This window comes from Schistocerca cancellata, chromosome 5 (genome assembly GCF_023864275.1).
Source record: "Schistocerca cancellata isolate TAMUIC-IGC-003103 chromosome 5, iqSchCanc2.1, whole genome shotgun sequence".
Taxonomy (NCBI): domain Eukaryota; kingdom Metazoa; phylum Arthropoda; class Insecta; order Orthoptera; family Acrididae; genus Schistocerca; species Schistocerca cancellata.
Window position 1 is genome coordinate 826550332 of NC_064630.1, and position 22316 is coordinate 826572647.

The 22316-nt window shown below is 37.8% G+C and overlaps 1 protein-coding gene across 2 annotated transcripts in view; it reads right to left on the reverse strand.

The window, feature by feature from the left end:
• LOC126187472 (peroxisomal acyl-coenzyme A oxidase 3-like) overlaps positions 1-20849 on the reverse strand; it is a 315427-nt gene extending 294578 nt beyond the window's left edge. Inside the window, exon 1 of one of the 2 annotated variants that reach the window (XM_049928570.1) lies at positions 20656-20849. The gene's annotated coding sequence lies outside the window, so the exon portion shown is untranslated. Of the gene's footprint in view, positions 1-20416; positions 20506-20655 lie in introns of those variants that run through there. The other variant, XM_049928571.1, reaches the window with a different exon arrangement.
• Between the last annotated feature and the right edge of the window lie 1467 nt (positions 20850-22316).

Genomic DNA, 22316 nt, shown 5'->3' on the forward strand with positions numbered 1-22316 from the left:
CTTGGACATATGAAAAAAACATCTGGATCACTATGGTAATGAAGGGGACAACTTCTTAGACAGGGTCATTACTGGTGACAAAACATGCATGCATCATTACGAGCTGGAGAATAAATGGCAGAGTATGGAATGGAAACATCCAAATTTGCCATGCAACAAAAAGTTCAAGACCCAACCGTCCGCAGGAAAACTGATGCTTACGGTTTTTGAGATGCACAAGGTCCAGCACTGGAACACTATGGGGAAAGGGGCACAACAACAAACAGTGTACATTACAGTGAGATACTTACTGCCAGGCTAAAGCCTGCAATTCAAAGCAAATGTCGAGGATTGCTGTCAAAAGGTGTTGTGTTGTTGCACAACAATGCCCGTCTGCATACTGCTGAAATGCTCCAGAAACTTAAATTTGAAGTACTGGATCATACTCCATATAGTCCCAATCTTGCCCCTTCAGTCTATCACTTGTTTGGTCTACTCAAACAGGCATTAAGGGGTCGTTGATTTGCCTCGTATGAAGCAGAGACAGAAGTGGTGCATTCCTGACTCACAGCTCAACCGAGAAGCTTCTTTTATGAGGGCATCAGGAAGCTTGTACAATGATGGACCAAGTGTGTTGAAACAAAAGAAGACTATGTCAAAAAATGATGTTCTTGTACGTTTTCTATTTGATTACAATAAAATTTTATAACTACTTTGCGGATAATAATTGACTTACCCTCATATTTTAGCAGTCTTTTTCATTGTGCCTTCTATGATTCAACACCTCCTCTATGTGGTGCGTAGCCATCTATTCTTTCAACACCATATGATCTTTGGCATAGGAGAAAGCCTTCCTTATAGCACTTTAGGATTTATGGATGCAGTGCAATGGTACAAATTTTGAACCCCATCACAAGAAATGGTATAAAAAGTAACAGAAATTGATACTCGTAGGCTGCTCTCAGGCAAACAAAGGATATTAATTCATCAATAGAGGTCATGCCAAATAACTGTCAGCATGGTAAATTTCCTGGAGGGTGTGAATTTCACAAGTTTAAAGGTAGAGAAACCTAAAACTGCCAATGCCTTAGGATTGAAACAAGAAGCAGGATTTCATGACTTCAATACTTCACAAACTGATGAAGAAATTCAGTCACTAGACAATAATAATGTACCTTTTTATAGTTTTGACAGTGATCCATAGGGAAATGAAGCTAAGGATGAAGCACATGAGAATAAAAATATGGATCGAGGTTACACCTCAAAGGTCAAGCATGGCTTGACCATTTTACTCACTACTTGCAAGGATGACTTCCACATAAAGATGCAGATGCCAAAAAAGGCTTCAAAGGGCATAAATAAGGAAGAATGTGAAAAAGCAATGAAGAAATAATTCTCATTGTTAGTATTGACACATTTGAAGAGGTACAAGTACCCAGGGATCACAAACCTCTCAAGACTAATACAAAGATAAAGCTTGGGACTGGCATTACACCACAAACATTTAAAACATGCAAAGTGATAAAAGGGTACTTATAAGTTCAAGGAGTTAATTATAAGGAAACCTTTGCACCAGCAGTCAAGCATCTATCCATTACACGTCTGTTATCTAAGCAGCTCGAGAGAGTCTGAAGATCAACCAAGTTGATGTCACCACTGCTTGTCTCTCTGAAGACCTAAATGAAGAAATTTATGTCATTCCACCAGAAAATTTTGTAGCACCTGGAAAAGTATCAGACTGACGAAAGATTTTTATGGAATTAAATGGACTGGTTGGAACTGGAATTAGAAAACTGATTAAGTGTTCAGAAAAATAAAACTCACCACATCAAACACTGATCCATGTACCAATTTTCAAATATAGATTGCATTGAAAAGAATGATTTGGATCTCCCAGGCATCACAAGCAAGAAAAGTTCTGGAGAAATTTGGAATGAAGAAGCCTAGCCAGTGTAAATACTACTCGAACTTGGTTTGGACTCTGACATAACCATATCAACTGACATCTGTGTACCTTATCAGGAGATAATGAGTGCAGCCTAGCCAGTGTAAATACTACTCGAACTCGGCTTGAACTTTGAGACAATCAAATCAACTGACATCTGTGTACCTTAACACGAGGTAATCTACACATCTGACTTAGACTTTGTTTTGCTTTCAACATCATTAGCAGATATAACTACTGTTTGAGAATTATGAATTGTTTAGGAATAAAGAAGACAATTCACCAAAAGGCAGAAGCGCGCACGAGCGCGCGCGCACACACACACACACACACACACACACACACACACACACACACACACGCTATTGGGTGGGGGGTGGCGCTGGGTGTGGGGGACAGCAAGGTACCTTAGGTTTAGGCCAGGGAGGTTATGGAAGTGAATGATGTGCTGTAAGGTGGCTCCCATCTGTGCAGCTCAGAAAAGCTGGTGGTGGTGGGAAGGATCCAGATGAAGCAATGTTGTGCTCTGCTGCATGGCGACTGCCAAACTGTTGCCAAAAACAAGGTGGACCACCCAGTGGCACAACATGCTGCAGAGCACAACATGCAAAATTTCTACAGCTGCTTCATCTGGATCCTTTCCACTACCACCAGCTTTCCTGAGCTGCACAGATGGGAGCCACCTTACAGCACATCATTCACTTCCATAACCTACCTGGCCTAAACCTAAGGTAACTTGCTGTCCCCCACACCCAATCTCACCCCCCACCCAATAGTGTGTGTGTGTGTATATATATGTGTGTTTCTCCTACAGGATTGAAAAAGGAATTTCATTCTGAAAGCTAGCTAAGTCTGAAACTATTGTTTGTGTACCTACAAAGATGCAGCGCTTCTCTCTTTCAGTGAGTCTTCTCTTTTATTCCTAAATAATTCATAAATATCAACCAGATCTTTCCATACATAACTAATGTTTGAAAAGATCCACTGGTTTTCAGTAAAAAGGCTGTTTAGATATTTAAAGTGGACCATAGGCTATAAGCTAGAATTTTCTAGAGGTAGCCATAGAGAAATGATGGCCCTTAGTGAAGCTGACTCAGGAAATAAAATTAATGGAAGATACTCTGTAACTGGTTTCCATATGAAAGCTGGCAAGTTTTCTTTCATTTGTGTGTGCCTATCAACAACTTAATGTTTCTGCTTTTTGGTGAGTGGTCTCCTTTGATCCTAAAGTATTTACAGTCTACAAAAACTTTCCTGCAACACTGAAAGTATGGTGTGATAATAAAGGAGCTATTTTGTTACACAAGAATCTAATAAGAAATTCTAGATCCAAGTGTACAGATAGAAAATATCATTTTACAAGAAGGCATGTTAAGTGAGATGTACTCAAATATTGAACATCTGCCTTCCGAAGAGATGTTAGCTGATACTACCACAAAATTCCTAAGTAATGCTGGACACGAGACATGTCTAAGGAACTATGATCTTGTGAAATAAGTTAGGATATGACTGTTCATTTGAACTCTACATTGTGTGTTGATACTAATTTAAGAAGACGTGTTGGGAATAATATATAAATACTAACAGTTTTTTGTTATTTCTTTTTTTCATTTAACAGAACACAACTGTTTTTAAAGCTTTCATGTTGTTGTTGTTGTGGTCTTCAGTCCTGAGAGTGGTTTGATGCAGCTCTCCATGCTAATCTATCATGTGCAAGCTCCTTCATCTCCCAGTACCTACTGCAACCTACATCCTTCTGAATCTGCTTAGTGTATTCATCTCTTGGTCTCCCTCTACGATTTTTACCCTCCATGCTCGCTGCCCTCCAATGCTAAATTTGTGATCCCTTGATGCCTCAGAACATGTCCTACAAACTGATCCCTTCTTCTAGTCAAGTTGTGCCACAAACTTCTCATCTCCCCAATCCTATTCAATACCTCCTCATTAGTTACGTGATCTACCTACCTAATCTTCAACATTCTTCTGTAGCAGCACATTTCGAAAGCTTCTATTCTCTTCTTGTCCAAACTATTTATTGTCCATGTTTCACTTCCATACATGGCTACACTCCATACAAATACTTTCAGAAACATAGTAAAAATCCTCTAAGTTGTCAAGTTCTTTAATGATATTCACTTAAATGACAGCACTAGTAGTAAGACATGTCTCATGGGGAACAACAACAACAGCAGCAGATTCAATGATAAAATTAAACTGTATAGTTACATAGATAGTGGGAAAAAATGAAAAAAGAATAGTGTAAAGTTCCTTGATTTATCCTTTCAAAGAAATCTGAAATGTGATATGCATGCTGAGGTAGAAATTGAAGTTACATGTGAGATTGTTTGGGCAAGATTCAGTATCAGTGGTGGGCATCAAATGATAATTGGATCCTTCTATCACTACCAGACTCATCTCCTGATGTAACCAAAACTTTAGAGAAAACGTCAGTTCATTTGCATGTAAAATTGAACAAAGCTCCAGGGTCCGATGGAATCCCTGACGGATTCCATAAAAATCATGCCCAGTTCTTAGAAAAAGGTACAGGTCACACATGTTTACAGGCACAGTAGTAGTAGTAGTGATTCACAAAACTACCATCCAATATCCTTGACATTGGTTTGTTGTCTCTGAACTCAAACACAATGAGATATCTTCACCAGAATGACCTCCTCAATGCCAATCAGGATGGATTTCGAAAACATCAGTCACGTGAAACCCAACTCGCACTTTTCTCACATAACATACCGAAAGCTTTGGATCAAGAGAGTTAGGTACATGCTGCATTTCTTGATTTCCAAAAAGCATTTGACCCAGTATCATGCATACACTTATTGTCAAGAGTACAAACATATGGTGTATCAAGTGAAATTTGTGACTGGATTGAGGGCTTTTTGACAGCAAGGATACAACATGTTATCTTGGATGTAGAGTCATTGTCAGATGTGGAAGTAACTTCAGGTGTGCCCCAGGGAAGTGTGTTGGGATCCTTGCTGCTCACATTGTATATTAATGATGTTGCAGAGAGTGTTAATAGTAAAATCAGGCTTTTTTGCAGATGATGCAGTTATCTATAATGAAGTACTGTCTGAAAGAAACTGCATAAATTTTCAGTTAGATCTTGATAAGATTTCAAAGTGGTGCAGAGATTGGCAACTTGCTCTCAATGCTCAAAATTGTAAAATTGTGCACTTCACAAAGTGAAAAAAAGTAGTATTCTATGACTATAATATCAATAAGTCACTACTGGTCTCAGCCCATTCATACAAATACCTCGGTGTAACACTTTGTGGAAATATCCAATGGAATGATCACATAGATTCAGTAGTGGGTCAAGCAGTTGGTAGTCTTTGGTTTATTGGTAGAATTCTAGAAGAAGTGCAATTAATATACAAAGGACATTGCTTACATACCACCTATGTGACTGGTTCTAGAATATTGCTCAGGTTTTTGGCACTCTCACCAGATAGGACTAACAGGGGATATTGAATGTAGACAGAGAAGGGCAGCACAAGTAATCATAGGTTTGTTTAATCTGTGAGAAACTGTCAGTGAGATACTGAAGGAACTGAGCTGGAAGACTCTTGAAGAGAGATGTAAACTATCTCGAGAAAGTAAATTAACAAAGTTTCAAGAACCAGCTTTAAATGATTACAAGGGGCGTTTGAAAAGTCCGTGCAAAAATAAACACTACTTACGTGTTTGGGTTAAACCTTCTTTATTTTTTAACATAGTCTCCTTTTAGTCTTATACACTTCATCCAACACTGTTCTAATTTGTTGATTCCTTCCGAATAACAGGAATTGTCCAAGTCTGCAAAATAGCTATTAGTTGCTGCAATCACCTCCTTGTTTGAATAAAATCTTTGTCCCGCCAGCCATTTCTTCAAATTGAGGAACAAATAGTAGTCCAAGGGAGCCAAGTCTGGAGAATAGAAGGGATGTGAAATGAGTTGGAATGCTATTTCCATTAATTTTGCGACCACAACTGCTGAGGTGTGTGCTGGTGCATTGTCGTGATGGAAAATGACTTTTTTGCGGTCCAATTGCCTGCGTTTTTCTTGCAGCTTGGCCTTCAAATGATCCAATAACGATGAATAATATGCACCTGTACTAGTTTTACCCTTTTCCAGATAGCTGATGAGGATTATCCCTTGTGAATCCCAACAGACAGTCGCCATAACCTTTCCGGCCGAAGGAATGGTCTTTGCCTTTTTTGGTGCAGATTCTCCTTTGGTAACCCATTGTTCAGATTGTTGTTTGGTCTCAGGAGTATAGTAATGTATCCCTGTTTCATCCAAAGCAATGAAACGACACTTAAAGTCCTGCAGATTCTTCCTGAACAGCTGTAAACTATCCTTGCAACACTTCACACGATTCCATTTTTGGTCAAGTGTGAGCAATCGCGGAACCCATCTTGCAGATAGCTCATGCACCTTAACTCTTCTGTCATCCATTACCATATCATGGAATTTATCAATGATTTCTGGAGTCATAACCTCCACAAGGCGTCCAGAATGTTCAGCAACATTTGTGCTCATATGGCAACTCCAAAAATTTTGAAATCACTTATAAACCATTCTAATCGAAGGTGCAGAGTCATTGTAATGTTTATCAAGCTTCTCTTTAGTCTCCTGAGGTGTTTAGCCTTTCATAAAGTAATGTTTAATCACCACACGAAATTCTTTTTCGTCCATTTTTTGACAATCACTTGACTTCCTTGATTCACGCTAATGCCAAACACAAAGAAATACACCAAGATAGCTGAAACTTGGTGTGCGTTCTTCCCAAAGGTGCTACTAACTAAACATGACCTCGATACACACCGGTGGTGCAATCTCTCAGACTTTGCACGGACTTTTCAAATGCCCTCCGTACTCTGGGAATATACTAAAACCGCTATATATCGCCCACATAGGGATCATGACAATAAGATTAGAATAATTATGGCATGCACAGAGGCATTCAAACATTCATTCCTCCCATGCACCATATGTGAATGGAACAGGAAGAAAACCTAATGACTGGTACAATGTGATGTACCCTATGCCATGCACCTAACGATGTTTTGCAGAGTATAGATGTAGATATAGATTCTTTAGCTTACATATGTTACAACATATTTTACAGTCAGTATGATTGGAAGTTTTGTAAAGATGCGGTTGTGCTAAAGACTGCATACCATGCTTTATTTTCCTTATACATAATTTATGGAACTGAAATTTGAGGAGCAACAATAAAAAAAATTTCAACAAGCTACAGATTCCTCAAAAATGGGCTATGAGTATCATCTGTGGAGCTTAATATAAGAAACAATTTCATGGACTGTTTCCAAACATTGGTATGTTACCCATAAAAAAACCTGTGTTCCTAAAAGCTATGTTGTTTGTTAAATAGAACAGAACAGAGTAAAATAGAAAGAATAGAACAGAAAACTGCACCACAACACATATTCTGATTTGAACCAGTTCTTAAAGCTATTATGTAGATTTAACTTATTTTTGCACATACATGAACCCACAAGAGTACGAGGAACATTTGAAAAGTCCGTGCAAAAATAAACACTACTTACATGCTTGAGGTAAACCTTTTTTATTTTTTGACATAGTCTCCTTTTAGACTTATACACTTTGTCCAATGCTGTTCTAATTTGTTGATCCCTTCTAAATAATAGGAATTGTCCAAGTCTGCAAAATAGCTAATAGTTGCTGCAATCACCTCCTCGTTTGAATAAAATCTTTGCCCCGCCAGCCATTTTTTCAAATTGGGGAACAAATAGTAGTCTGGAGGAGCCAAGTCTGGAGAACAGGGGGGATGTGAAATGAGTTGGAATCTTATTTCCATTAATTCTGTGACCACAACTGCTGAGGTGTGTGCTGGTGCATTGTCGTGATGGAAAATGACTTTCTTGTGGTCCAATCGCTGGGGTTTTTCTTGCAGCTCAGTTTTCAAACGGTCAAATAACAATGAATAATATTTGCCTGTAATAGTTTTACCCTTTTCCTGATAGCTGATGAGGATTATCCCTTGTGAAACCCAAACGACAGTCGCCATAATGTTTCCGGCCGAAGGAATGGTCTTTACCTTTTTTGGTGCAGATTCTCCCTTGGTAACCCATTGTTCAGATTGTTGTTTGTCTCAGGAGTATAGTAATGTATCCCTGTTTCATCCACAGTGACGAAATGATGCTTAAAGTCCTGCGGATTCTTCTTGAACAGCTGCAAAACCATCCTTGCAACACTTCACACGATTCTGTTTTTGGTCAAGTGTGAGCAATTGCGGAACCCATCTTGCGGATAGCTTTCTCATGTTCAAATGTTTATGCAAAATATTATGTACCCATTTCTTTGAGATGTCCACAGCACTAGCAATCTCACCCACCTTAACTCTTGTGTCATCCATCACCATATCATGGATCTTATCAATGATTTCTGGAGTTGTAACCTCCACAGGGTGTCCAGAACATTCAGCATCACTTGTGCCCATTTGGCCACTCCAAAAATTTTGAAACCACTTATAAACTGTTCTAATCGAAAATGCAGAGTCACTGTAATTTTTATCAAGTTTCTCTTTAGTCTTCTGAGGCGTTTTGCCTTTCATAAAGTAATGTTTAATCAACACATGAAATTCTTTTTCGTCCATTTTTGACAATCACTCGACTTCCTTGATTCACACTAATGCCAAACACAAAGAAATACACCAATACGACTGAAATTTGGTGTACATTCTTTCCAAAGATGCTAATAACTAAACATGACCTCGATATGTGCCAGTGGTGCCATCTCTCAGACTTTGCATGGACTTTTCAAATGCCCCTCGAAATGTATAATACAAACAGTATTGTAGATAATATATTTTCAAATGCAGGATCTTCAGAAGTTGAAGTTACAAATACTGCCACGCCACAATGTTTTATCCTAAAATTTCTTCAACACTGATGAAAGAAAAGAAAAGCATGCTTCATGTATAAAAGAAATTTTCCTACAGAAAACTGTGTAGAACTTAGAAATTTCCTAACTAATGAGTCTGGGTGGAAGTAATGTCCCAACAAATACAAATGATGCAGATAACACCTTTTCTTCAACTTTCCTGGGACACTTTGAAATGTGCATTCCAAAGAAGCTGTCAAGAATCAGATCCCATGGTAATACACAGTCAAGCTCTTGGATCACACCTGGCACCAAAACTTCTTGTCAAACACTAAAGAGACTAAGTTCAAAATTGGAAACTTACTCAGATCCACAGTTCATATAATATCTTAGGAATTACAAGATGGTATATCAAAAAATAACTGCTAAGGCAAATTTTATTAATAACGATAGCTTAATAAAATAGTCTGAAAACAAATCAGAAGCTATATGGGATCTTGTGGAGACTGAAACAGGGTAGAAATGTGAAGACCAGGATATCATTTTCAAAACTGTAGGAAATGTCAATATTAAAAAACAAGATTTGCTAGATTATATCAGCAATGCAAGTACTTCATTAAGCTTGAAAGTCACAAACCAAGAAACTCCATGTTTATACACAGTAAATCCAAAAATGATGTATCTTGCCCCTAAACTATTCATTATATTTGTATATCTATAGGACAGCTCTTGTGTGATGTAAAATATATACAGAATTATTGTAGCATATATGAGCACTTGCTGTTTAAGGAAGACAAAAATAAACAGGCCATGTATTTATAACAACATAAGCATACACGTATATATAGTTGTTTTACAACTTAATACTGTACGGTCTTTTACTGTACAATCTCGTACTATTGTGCTCACATTTTTATGCATATATTTGTATCTTCCGTTTCCCAAATATTTACACATACATCTGGACAATATCTACATCCACATCTAGATACATACTCCGCAAGCCAATGTCAGGTGCATGGTGGAGGGCATCCTATACCACTACTTATTTCCCGTCCTGTCCCCCTTGCAAACAGGATGAGGGAAAAACAAGTCTGTACGCCTCTGTATGAGCCCTAATTGCTCGTATCTTATCTTCATTGTCCTTATGAGTGAAGTAAGTTGGCAGGAACAGAGTCGCTTGGCAGTCAGCTTCAAATACCAGTTCTCTAAATTTTCTCAATAGTATTTCCCAAAAATAATGCCATCTTCTCTCCAAGAATTCCCATTTGAGTTCCCAAAGTATCTCCATAACACTTATGTTTTATTCAAACCTACCAGTAACAGATCTAGCACCACTCCTGTGAACTGCTTTGATGTCTTCCTTCAATCCAAATTGGCATGGATCCCAAAGACCTGAACAGTACTCAAGAATATGTCTCACCAGTGTCCTATATGTGGTCTCCCTTACAGATGAAGCACTCTTTCCTAAAATTCTCTCAATAAACCTAAGTCGAAAATTTGCCTTCCCTACCACAGTTTTCACATGCTTGTTCCACCTCACATCATTTTGCAACATTACGCTCAGATATTTAAATGACTTGACTGTGTCAAGCTAGACACTAGTAATACTGATCCGAACATTACAGGTTTGATCTGCCTACTCATCTGCATTAACTTACATTTCTCCACATTTAGGCCTAGCTGTCATTCATCAGACCAACTGGAAATTTTGTCAAGTCATCTTGTATCTTCCTACAGTCACTCAACTTTGACACCTTACCGTACACCATGGCATCATCAGCAAACAACCGCAGACTGCTTCCCACCTGGTCCATCAAATCATTTATGTATGTAGAGAACAACAGCAATCCTATCACACTTCCTTGGAGCACTCCTGATGATACCCTCGTCTCTGATGAACACTCGCTGTTGAGGACAACATACTGGGTTCTATTATTTAAGAAGTCTTCGGGCCACTCGCGTACCTGTGAACTTATTCCACATCCTCATCCCTTCATTAACAGCCTACAGTGGGGCACTGTGTCAAATGCCTTCCGGAAATCTAGAAATATGGAATCTGCCTGTTGCTCTTCATCCATAGTTCTCAGTGTATCCTGTGAGAAATGGGAAAGCTGAGTTTCATACAAGCAATGTTTTCTAAAATCTTGCTGATTCGTGGACATAAACTGCTTAGCCTCAAGAAAGTTTATTATATTCAAGCTGAGAATGCGTTCAAGGATTCTGCAGCAAACGGAGGTTAGGGATATTGGTCTGTAATTTTTTGGGTCCGCTCTTTTACCTTATTTATATACTGGAGTCACCTGTGATTTTTTCCAGTCACTTGGGACTTTATGCTGGTGAGAGATTCACAATAAATGCAAGCTAGGTAAGAGGCCAATGCCATAGAGTACTCTTCGTAAAATCAAACTGGGATTCCATCTGGACCTGGTGATTTATTTGTTTACAAATCTTTATGTTGCTTTTCTGAACCAGATATGCTTATTTCCATGCCATCCATACAGGAGTCTGATGATCACATGACAGTAGGTTTGTTTGGTTCTCCTGCGTGAACGATTTCTTGAATGTACAATTTAAAACTTGGGCTTTCGTTTTGTTATCTTCAACAGCCACACCAGACCGATCAACAAGGCACTGAATGGAAGCCTTACACCTGCTTAGCAATTTTACAGATGACCAGAATTTTCTCGGGCTCTGTGCCCGATCTTTTGTTAAGGTGTGACGATGGTAGTTGTTGTATGCTTCGCACACAGATCTTTTCAGAGATGCATGAATCTCTACTAACCTTTACTTGTTTTCATTGTGTGTCTCCTTTTGAACCTCAAGTGCAACAGTCTCTGCTGCCTCAGCATCTTATGAATTTTGTTATTAAACCATGGTGGATCTTTTCAATCCTTTATCCACTTACTAGGCACACAACTCTCTAGGCCACAATTTACAATTTGCTTAAACTTTGTCCATAATTTCTCTACATCCAACATATGGTACTAAGTGATACCAATTCATTGTTAAGTAAGATGTTAATAACTGCTTTTCTGGTATATCGAACAGAAACACTCTCCTAGCCTTCTTGACTGAATTAATCACTTTCATAATCATAGTTGATATAATGATATCATGGTCACTAATCTCCATTTCTTTACCATCATTGTCAGAAAAGTCTGGCCTATTTGTACCTACAAGGTCTAAGATATTTCCATTGCATGGGGGCTGCCGAGCTAGCTGCTTAAGATAATTTTCAGAAAACATGACAGACTGTCTGTCTGTACCTCCTGCAATGAACCCATAGATATGGGTTACTCAGCAGGTTAAAGTCACCGCCAACTAATATTGCATTATCTGAGTATTTACGTACTATTGACCACAGACTTCCTTTGAATGACTCTATAACTGCCAACAATTAATTTGGTTCCACCTACACCTGTTATACACGACCACATGACTTCACAGCCATACTCAACTTCAACCTCAATAGAGACAATATTTTTGTCATCTGCAATGAAAACTCCCCCTCCTATGGCCTCGAGTCTATCTTTCTGATATATGTTCCATGATTTGCTAAATATGTCAGAGATTTCCACTTCGGGTTTCAGCCAGCTCTCAGTCCCAAGAATAATTTGAGTTCAAGAGCTGTCATGGATGGCAGTAAATTCAGGAACTTTGTTACGAATGCAATATTCATTGTCTATGGATGAATAAATAAAATAATAATGAAATAAATGTAGCACAGTTTAAAAAAATAATGAAAAATTTGCATCAGCAATCACAGATCTGCACTCCACGGGATCATAGATTTTATATACTATTTCTTCAACATACCAGTATCTAACATTTATTTATTCATCCTCTGATTGCTGTTTAGAGTGATACTGGATACGTCATTATACATTACTATACAGATTATACATTACTATTGCAGATACTGGGTAAATTACAATCTGAATACATATATTATTATTTTACAGCAGAATTACACATATATGTGGAATAATTAATGAAAAATATGCAAAACAAAAACTTTAATATTAATATCATATATTATAGTGCTGGATGGTTGAAGAATGAATAAATAAATAAATAAATATGAGTCCAAAATTTGCAGGATTAAAATTAGTCAAAGCATTGCACATTTAGGACTCATCTGACAATGAAGCTTAAGTTTCAATTAAGGACTCATGTGACAATGAAGCTTAAGTTTCAGATTAAGAAATTAATTCTATAAAACTGCCTCTACATATTAGAAGAATTGTATAGGTACATGCAGCATACAATGTAATAAAAGCTTTGGGAAAACTTTCTTGTGTAATCAAATGTTAATCAACATATTCAGAAGAATGTGTTATTTGATGTGTATGAAGATTTGTAACCTTTGCCATTTTTGTTCACATGCAATGAATCATTCGACGTTCAATCAAATGTAATATTGGTCATTATTATTATTATTGTTATTGTCATGCATGAGATCCACAGAAGATGTAAACTAGTGAAATGAGAGCTTTGGTTAGCACACAGATAAATAGTATCACTGCAGTTAACTTCTGAAGTTATTTAGTGTCAAATACTCATGAGAGTGCGATTTTTATACCACGAGTCATAATCTTATTAGCTAATGGTACACTAGATATGGACAGTGGACCTTTCGGGAAGGGATGAGGTCCCCCCTTCTGAAGTTCAGTTGCACACTCATGGAGTTATAGGTTGCTGAAGTCTTGTGTGCTTGAGTATGGAGATCAGTCAGTCAACAAGATCTGAGGCAAAGAGTATGTTAGAACAGAATGAAGATCTAAAGGAAAAGAGACTAGTGCTCACTGCTCAACATGACAAACATCAAGAAACTACGGAGGTAATGAACCAGACATCTTTCAGCTCAGGCATGCCTGGCATTTATCCTTTAAATAAAGATACTGTTCCCTTTCCTACATGCAGACAATAGTACAGTCATTTGTTATTATTCAGCTAGAGAACAACATCTGCAAGAAGCACAGATCACACAGAGAGAAGTTATAACTCATCCAAATGTAAAATCAAAATAAATACAAATTAAAATAAATACAAGAGGGATCAGACTGATGCAGTTGACCCTTTTTCTTTGTCCATCAAGGGCACTAGTGGGAATGCTGGTAAGTACTATCCCATGGCTCAGGAGAAATTTTTGTTCATTTCACTCCATGATTATAAAAATAAAATTGCAAGTATCAAGGGCTTTGGGAAGAATGGATTCTAGATTGAGTTGGTCATGAGAGAAGCTGCCAATGAATTTGTAGAAGACAACCCATTGAGGCATAAGGGGATGGTTGCATATATACCATGCCACAGAACTCACCGCCAGGGAGCTATAAGAAATGTAGATACTTACATATCAGAGCAAGAGCTAAAGGATGCTATTCAATCTATGGTAACTGTCACAGATATTCATAGGATATTCAAACTTATGAATCACTTGGGCACACTATGAAATCTTCCTTGATAAACGTGCATTCTCACATTTGCATTGCAGTTCTTGCCACATCATTTCACGATATATGGTGTGCAATGTACAGTTAAGCCTTACATTAACAGTGATTCCATTGTCTACAATTTGGTCACCTAAGCTTTTAGTGCTGATCAGAAGTCCGTTATAATACATTTGGAGGTAACCACGAGGCAAGACTGTGTGCAAGCCAAACTACTTGTTGTGCACATTGCACACATCAAGAGATAAATCTCGTCCAATGCACCTGAAACACCACAAGGTTAAAAATACTTCAGCTATGCTCAACATTTCATTCAAGGAAGCTAAGAAATATGTGAACTGCAGACCATATACTACAGCAGTAGGAGATCTCAGTAAAAGCAGATTGGATTGGGAGAAGGAATTTCCTCCCCACAAACCTCGCAACACAGGTTCATGACAACAACATACTGAAACCTTCAAAGCATATACCAAATCCTACCCCTCTCTTTACCAATATAAATTTGCTACGAAGTGAGGTGGTGTAGTGATTAGCAGACTGGACTTGCATTCAGAAGGATGAAGATTCAAATCCACATCAGTCCATCCTGATTTAGGTTTTCCGCAATTTCCCTAAATCGCTTCAGGCAAATGCTGGGATGGTTACTTTGATAGGGCTTGGTTGATTTCCTTCCCCATCCTTCCATAATCCAATGGGATTGATGACCTCACTGTTTGGTCCCCTTCCCCCAGACCAACCAACCAATAAACTTGCTGACATGCCCTATTACTGAGAATCCTTTCCAAGGATGTTGTTTCCCAACAATCAGACATATATGGTCAACAAGAACACATCACTGGCTGAAAGGCTAGTGTCTGAAATGTTAAATTTGATAACACAGTTAACCTCTTCTAATAACAACAGTGTATAGCTTGCAGACATCTACAAAATGGTTTCCTTAGTTTTATACAGAAAATAAAATACCGGCCAGAACTGGACAGGAGCATCTTCTGATTTCAAATTGGCCCTTAATATATTACAACGGAATGCGAGGTCAGCTATCTCTAACAGGGAAACTGTGGAAAAGAAAACTAATAACAATATTGCCATTGTGGCTCTCCATGAAACATGGTTTAAGCCACAAATTCAAGTTCATTTCAAAGGATTCAATTTAGTAAATTCAGATAGACCAAATGGTACAGGAGAAGTGGTGGGACAGTTAATTAAGGACACCATCATATACAATGAAATCCACTTAAACTTAGCAATCTGGTGCTTCAAGTGGCAGGTGCAGAAACAGAAACAATGAATGGGAACTTCTATATTACATCTATTTATAAATCACCATGAACCATAACCAGTAGCAATACCTAGTGTCAGTTAGTTACTCAACTCCATCCCTTATCTGTGGGGATTTTAAGTCTCATCACAGTGCTTGGTGCAATGACCCAGAAGTTGTCATCTCTTTCGTGCAATAGAAGAACTAGATTTGGTCATTCTGTATGACAGCTCTCCAACAATGTTACCTTTCCCTTATAAATAATCATCTGCTGTGAACTTAAGTCTTGCTTCACCTGATTTCTACAAAATTTCTCAGTAGAAGATCTTAAAGTATTCTATGGGGTCAAAAATAGTATTGGGCCTAGAGAGAAGTATGAGAAGCAGATATTATTCAAACAGCCCATGGAAAATAAAGAACACATGCTGGGAAAAATAGGAAAAACTATACAGGAAGATCTCGGGAAGCAGAGTCTGAAATGGACGACAAGGGAAGCTTATGCTGCACTTATGACAGCCATAGACTTAATACATAGCATCTCAGTGGGAAACAGAGATTTACTCTGCAAAACAACATGTGTTCTGGTGGGATTCTGAGTATTCCAAAACTGTGGCTAAGCAAAGGTTGGCCTTATCCATATATCTTAGGGAACAGACATTGCAGTGATTTCTAGAGTACAAAACAGATGTGAATATTAGGTGATTCCTGAAGAAAAGAAAAAGAGAAAGCTTGGGTCAACTACTGTAATAAGGTCTATAACATTTCTGAGATCTGGAGAACAACCTGATCTCTAAAACATTCTAATGCAGCTGCTTCTCCAGTAGTGGATTCCGTGTGGTTAGGGGAATTTGTGTCAAATGCAGCTCCTCTCTCTTGCTCTAAAGTCCCCATGGTTATTCCACAGGAAACAAATTTCAATCATCCCCTGCTATCTCTGTTCACCACATGTAAGAAATTGTTATCAATAATTCTTTGAATAGCTCTCCAGGAATTCACAGTGTTCACTATGAAATGGTAAAAAGCTTCCTCTAGATGCTTGAGAACTACTCCTTTGGATATTTAATGAAACATGAGGAGGAGAGGAATGTGTAGAGGAATGATCTACACAAATTATCACAGCTGTACTGAAACCTGTCAAAGATCCCAAAATTCATACCTCATATAGACCAATTGTGTTATCCTCTTGTGAGCGGGAAAACTCTTGAAAGACCTAACAAAAGCTTCAGATATGGCTAGATACCGATAAACTACTACCTCAATCACAATTTGGGTTCATTAAAAGTATTCAAGCACTGGACACCATAATAATTTTGTGCAATGATATTCTCTCAGCTTTCCAAGAAGAGATGTGACATCAGCTTATGATAGCGTCCAGGACTCTCTCCTGCCAGAAAAGCTACACTGAATTGGTCTTCCTATCAGTTAGGCTTATGCCATTAGTACTTTCCTCACACAGAGAACAATTAATGTCAGATATCAGAAACAATTTATAGGCCTTCTGGTTTCATTCAGAGGTTTACCCCAAGCACCCATCCTTAGCCCCTCATTATACACAATTTATTCTAGTTATCTTGAACAAATTATTTCTCCAAATGTTCACTTTCTGCAGTACGCTTAGGATGTGTGTTTATATTTAACTGGTTCTGCAGAGGAGCCTGTAGTCGGCAGGCTGATAGAGGCAATAGCAGAAGTGAAGGATTTGTTATGCACAAATGGCTTTGAAGTTTACCCTTCGAAATCTTTGCTTGTTATATTTTAAGACAATATGTACATCATGATGAAATGCATGTAAGAGGTTATTCATTCCGAGTTAAATTGTCAACTAAATTTATGGGACTGTGGTTCAATTCCAGGTTCGGTTGGATTTTTCACATTAATTCCATTATAAATACTTGTCTGCCAATCATGAACATCATCAGATCTTTAATCAGAGTTTCATGGCACCGAACCTCGATGTTCTATCGACCTTATACAGGATGTTGATTGGGAGCAGGATCGAATATGGATGCACAGTATATGGGAATACCAGCATCAAGTGTATCTGTGAATGAAGATACTTTACAATATAGATATTTCCAAACTTTTCAGGGAGTGATGAGGTCAACTGCTACCAACTACACACTACCTTGGATAACAGAATATTATATTGACTTCCAGATTTGTTTAAAAGTTATCAGATGCTGAGCTGTCTTTGAAAAGTGTTATAACAATAAGACTTCCTATGTATGAAGAGCCATTTCATCTCTGCACATTCTCTATTCCATTGCTTCATTTGGAATGTAGAACACACAATGGCAGTAACTTTAATGTGATAACTAGCACATATCTCCACAAAAAATGGAACGAAGCTCCAACATGTCTATGTGGATGGTTCAAGAACTGCATCAGAAGGTAATGTGGGATGTGCTATCTCATGACCAAAAATGGGTCACAGTCAGTATTGCTTCCTTCATTGAGCTCTTCATATACGGTGGAAGCAGTAACAGTCATGAAGCCCATTAAGTACTCTTTAGCCAATAACGACAAAAGGATTGTAATTATTTCTAATTATGAAAGCATCCCTAGTGCTATAGTGAACAGAAATTTGAGTAAACATAGCAATAAGCTTGTTACTGGCATAGCTAATGAAATAATGGAGCGATCAGGAGGAAACAAATATACAGGATGACAATTATTGAACTACATGAAATAAAATTGTCATAAATTCTGAATGTTTGTGTTAGGACATTCAAACTGCACAGATGGCCATGAGCCATGATAGGAAATAATTGGCGCATGCACGGTTTGGTATAGCAATGAAGCCAACAGTTTTCATTTGGATGGGTTCATCAATAAGCAAAATTGGTGCATTTGGGGAACTGAGAATCTGCATTTCAAGGTCAAGAAGTCTCTTCACCCTCAACGTATGACTCTGTGGTGTGCAACGTCCAGTCACAGAATAATTTGTACAACATTCCTCGATGGCATGGTGACTACTGAACGATATGTGAATGTTTTGGTAGATGATTTCATCCCCGTTATCCAAAGTGACCCCGATTTCAACAAGATGTGGTTCATGCAAGAAGTAGCTTGACCCCCATTGAAGCAGGTGAGAGTTTGACGTCCTGGAGGAGCACTTTGGGGACTGCATTCTGGCTCTGAGGTACTCATAGGCCACTGGCACGAGCCTCAATTAGCCACCATATTCTCTAGACCTGAACACATGCAACTTCTTTTTGTGTATGTGTGTGTGTGTGTGGGGGGGGGGGGGGGGGGTACATTAAAGACAAGGTGTACAGCAATAAAACCAGAACCATTGCTGAGCATAAAAAAGCCATTCAGGATGTCATCGACAGCATTGATGTTCTGACCGGGTTATGCAGAATGTCACTATTTGCCTGCGCCATATCATTGCCAGTGATGGCAGGCATATTGAACATGTCATAACTTAAATCTGAATATCTGTAGTGATGTCTAAATGCTGAATAAAGTGTGTGCATGCTGTAGTTTGTAACTAAGTTATGGTTTTTTTCATATAGGTCAATAATTGTCACCCTGTATTTTTTTACTTTGCACTAAAGCTCACACAGGAATTTTGTATAACGAAACTGTAGACCTGTTGACCAACAAAGCTGCCATATCCAGAACCGTCTTAGATATCAAGTTACCTTACACTGATTTATTACACCAAATTAAAATGGATGTCAGATCCCAGTGGGAAGAGGAATGGAAGACAACAGCTGTTAATACAGGAAAATATTATAGTCATATACAAACCTACATAACTAGCTTACAGTGGTTTCACAACCTTTCTATACACTGCAGAGCTATCTCTTACAATCAAGAGGATGAGACTTGCAGTTTTCCTATGCATTTATTTTGTCTACAACTAAAAAATGCTGACAACTGTGATTGCAAATGTTTTTCTGTGTTTTTTTTTTCTTTTTTTGGGGAGGGGGAGGGGGGACGGGGGTTGTTGAAGGGGGCATCTTCTCAGAGTTGAGGTTTTGTAAGTCCCTTGTTAATGTTTGTATTAATTAGTTTTATAACAGAGCATTTAGTTCCTTTTTAAAAACAACTGAGATCAGTGTGAAATGCACCACAACTGTTTTCTGCTTGTTGAGTCTTTGGTCTCCAGTATTATGGAATCTCGTGACACAGTCACAATGGTCTTGAAAGTGATGGAAATGTCAAAATATTAAGATCTTTGATACAGCTTCTCCTAGATTCTTTCTGCGACTTTTTCAATATAATTAGAATGATTTTCTTATGTAGTATTAATAGTCTCTTCATCCCTGTTATGGTTGAGTTTCCCATACTTTGATTCCATATCGCGTATATAGTTCATATTATATTCATCTGCTCAAAGTACAAGTAACATAGAGGCCAATTCCTTTCAGATCTTAACAATCTTAGGGTTCCGTTCCCTACATTTAATAAGGGATGATAATGATGTGCTAAACTAGTGTCAAGAAATTAAGTTTGCCTATGTTTACATAATAATGCTGAAACAACGTATAGTTGTGTTAATGAGGCATGTTCATATGTAAGTTGAAGAAATTACAGATTCCACTGTTGGTGGCTAAATTGTAGGCTCACGCTAAAGGCCAAATAAACAAATAAAAATAGCTAATCATAGCAAAAATCCCACAACAGCAACTTATTTTTATTTGAAACGGGTGGTTGTAAGCGATAGATCAGTGATTAATTAGTGTGATTAGGATTACAATGAAAACCAAAGTTAATCCGCTTCTAGAGAGAACTTTAGCTACTTGAGCGAGCTACAATTGTCTTCTTTTCTTTATAATATTCCTAGAGAACAATATGCTTTCAGAATCGAAAGTCACAGGGCTAAAAAGGCGAGGTAATTATGGGATGAATACTGCAAAATCCAGTGTGTGTGTGTGTGTGTGTGTGTGTGTGTCTGGACATACCTTTCGGTTCGATTTAAACTGTAGGTTAGCTCAAGTCCTATCTTGATAGGTGGCGTTTAAAACAGTTGCTTGCAATGACTTGCAAGAACTGTGCGACGGAAATTTCGTATATGAAATTTTGGCATTGCAGAGCGGTCTGTAGAATAGATTAGTATTTTCTTCGTAACAGCAAAATAAACAACAATAAGAACCATAATAAAAAAAAACTAGATTTGAAAGCAGACGAGAGAACAGCCAACCTTAGCAGTGTACGCCGAAAGATGTTGATGCTGATGCTAACAGTACACTACAGAGCGTTGTGTTGTTAGCACCTGTGATAATTAAAAATTAGTTTTTTTTCTAACTGATAGATAAGATACGATAAAGTTCCTACTCTCACGTAGATAACTTATCTCCTGCCTGTTCAAAATGTGCCTTTAATCGGGTTTCCGTTTTGCATGATTGTTACTTTTCAAGCTTTAATTTATGACTGATACGGGCTTCACAGCGGTTGCTGGTATTTGGTGTTAGCTATTAACTGTTGCGGACAAAACTATGATGCCACTACGAACAGTATGAAGTATCCTCCATCCCTTTCAAAAATTTATTTCTTTATTAGACTGATCCAACAATTATTGGCACCGTTATGATGTTTTTATAATGGCAATAGTATACATTCGTTCCAGTCTTCCAGATATTCAGAGGTAATGCTCCCGACTGCTCCCAAAGCCTTTTAAAGGCCTGACTCAAAGAGATCACCGTGCGCATGTGCAGAGCTTTTTGTGTTCACTGTCCAGTCTCGTAGCAATCTAGTAGTAGTAGTTTTATTCATCCATTAATCTCTTTTTACAAGGATATATGACATGTCAAAGTATTTACAAATTTAGATCAATTTGAAATATGCTAATTCGTATATACACATACTTACAGACTTCTAGTTAGAGGCCATCATTAGATTTACTCCTAGTATACAATACCTTTTTTTACAAATAACTTGCTAAATAATGTAATTGCCACACTGTTTACTCATATCCCTCTATCAGATCCCTCCATAATGAGTGAGATGTTGAACTCAGAAACAGGAAGAGGTGTTAGTATTGTGCTACGCACAGCCTGGGAGTAAGTATTTCTAGAAAGGAAAGAAGAAAGGCAAAAAAGCAAAGTGAAGGCGTTATGTGGAACGTTGGATATTTTATAATCGTTGTTATTATTATTTATTTGTATAACATTTTTTATCAAACCCCTACTCTGTTTTAGCTAAGTCATCCTTCAATGTATAAAATGTATTGCATAGCAGGTACTTTTTAGCTGCCTTTTTGAATAAGTGTATTTTTACAATTTCTTTACTCCCTTTTGGTAATTTATTGTACAGTTTTATTCCTTGGTAGACAATGCTGTTTTCAGATTTATGTTTATTTTTTCTTGGTAAATGTAAATTGAGTCTATCTCTTGTTGCATGGTCATGGACAGAGCTGTGTGTGCAGTAATTACCAATGTTCTTTTTGATGTGTACAACTGACTGGTAAATGTATTCACATGGAACAGTTAAAACCCCAGTGTTATGAACAGTTCTTTACATTGCGCTCGAGTAGTATTTTTGGTTATTATTCTTATGGCTCTTTTCTGGAGTTTGAAAACTGTTCATATTTTGTGCATTTGTTCCCCAAAAAAGAATCTAGTTGAAGGTAAGAAGTTTTAAAGAAACTATATATCTCAGACTTGTGATAATTTAATACAGCATAGCATAATTTTATGCCCTAAAGATGTTTTTCTGTAGAAATGCGTTGCATATAGTCCCTTGACGTCACTTTCAAAATGAATAAATTTTTCTGTTTTAAATAAGTATTTGGGTTATATCCCCTGTAGGGGAATGGGTGTTGTGTGTCCTTCATCATCATTGACTCGCAAGTCGCCATCTGGC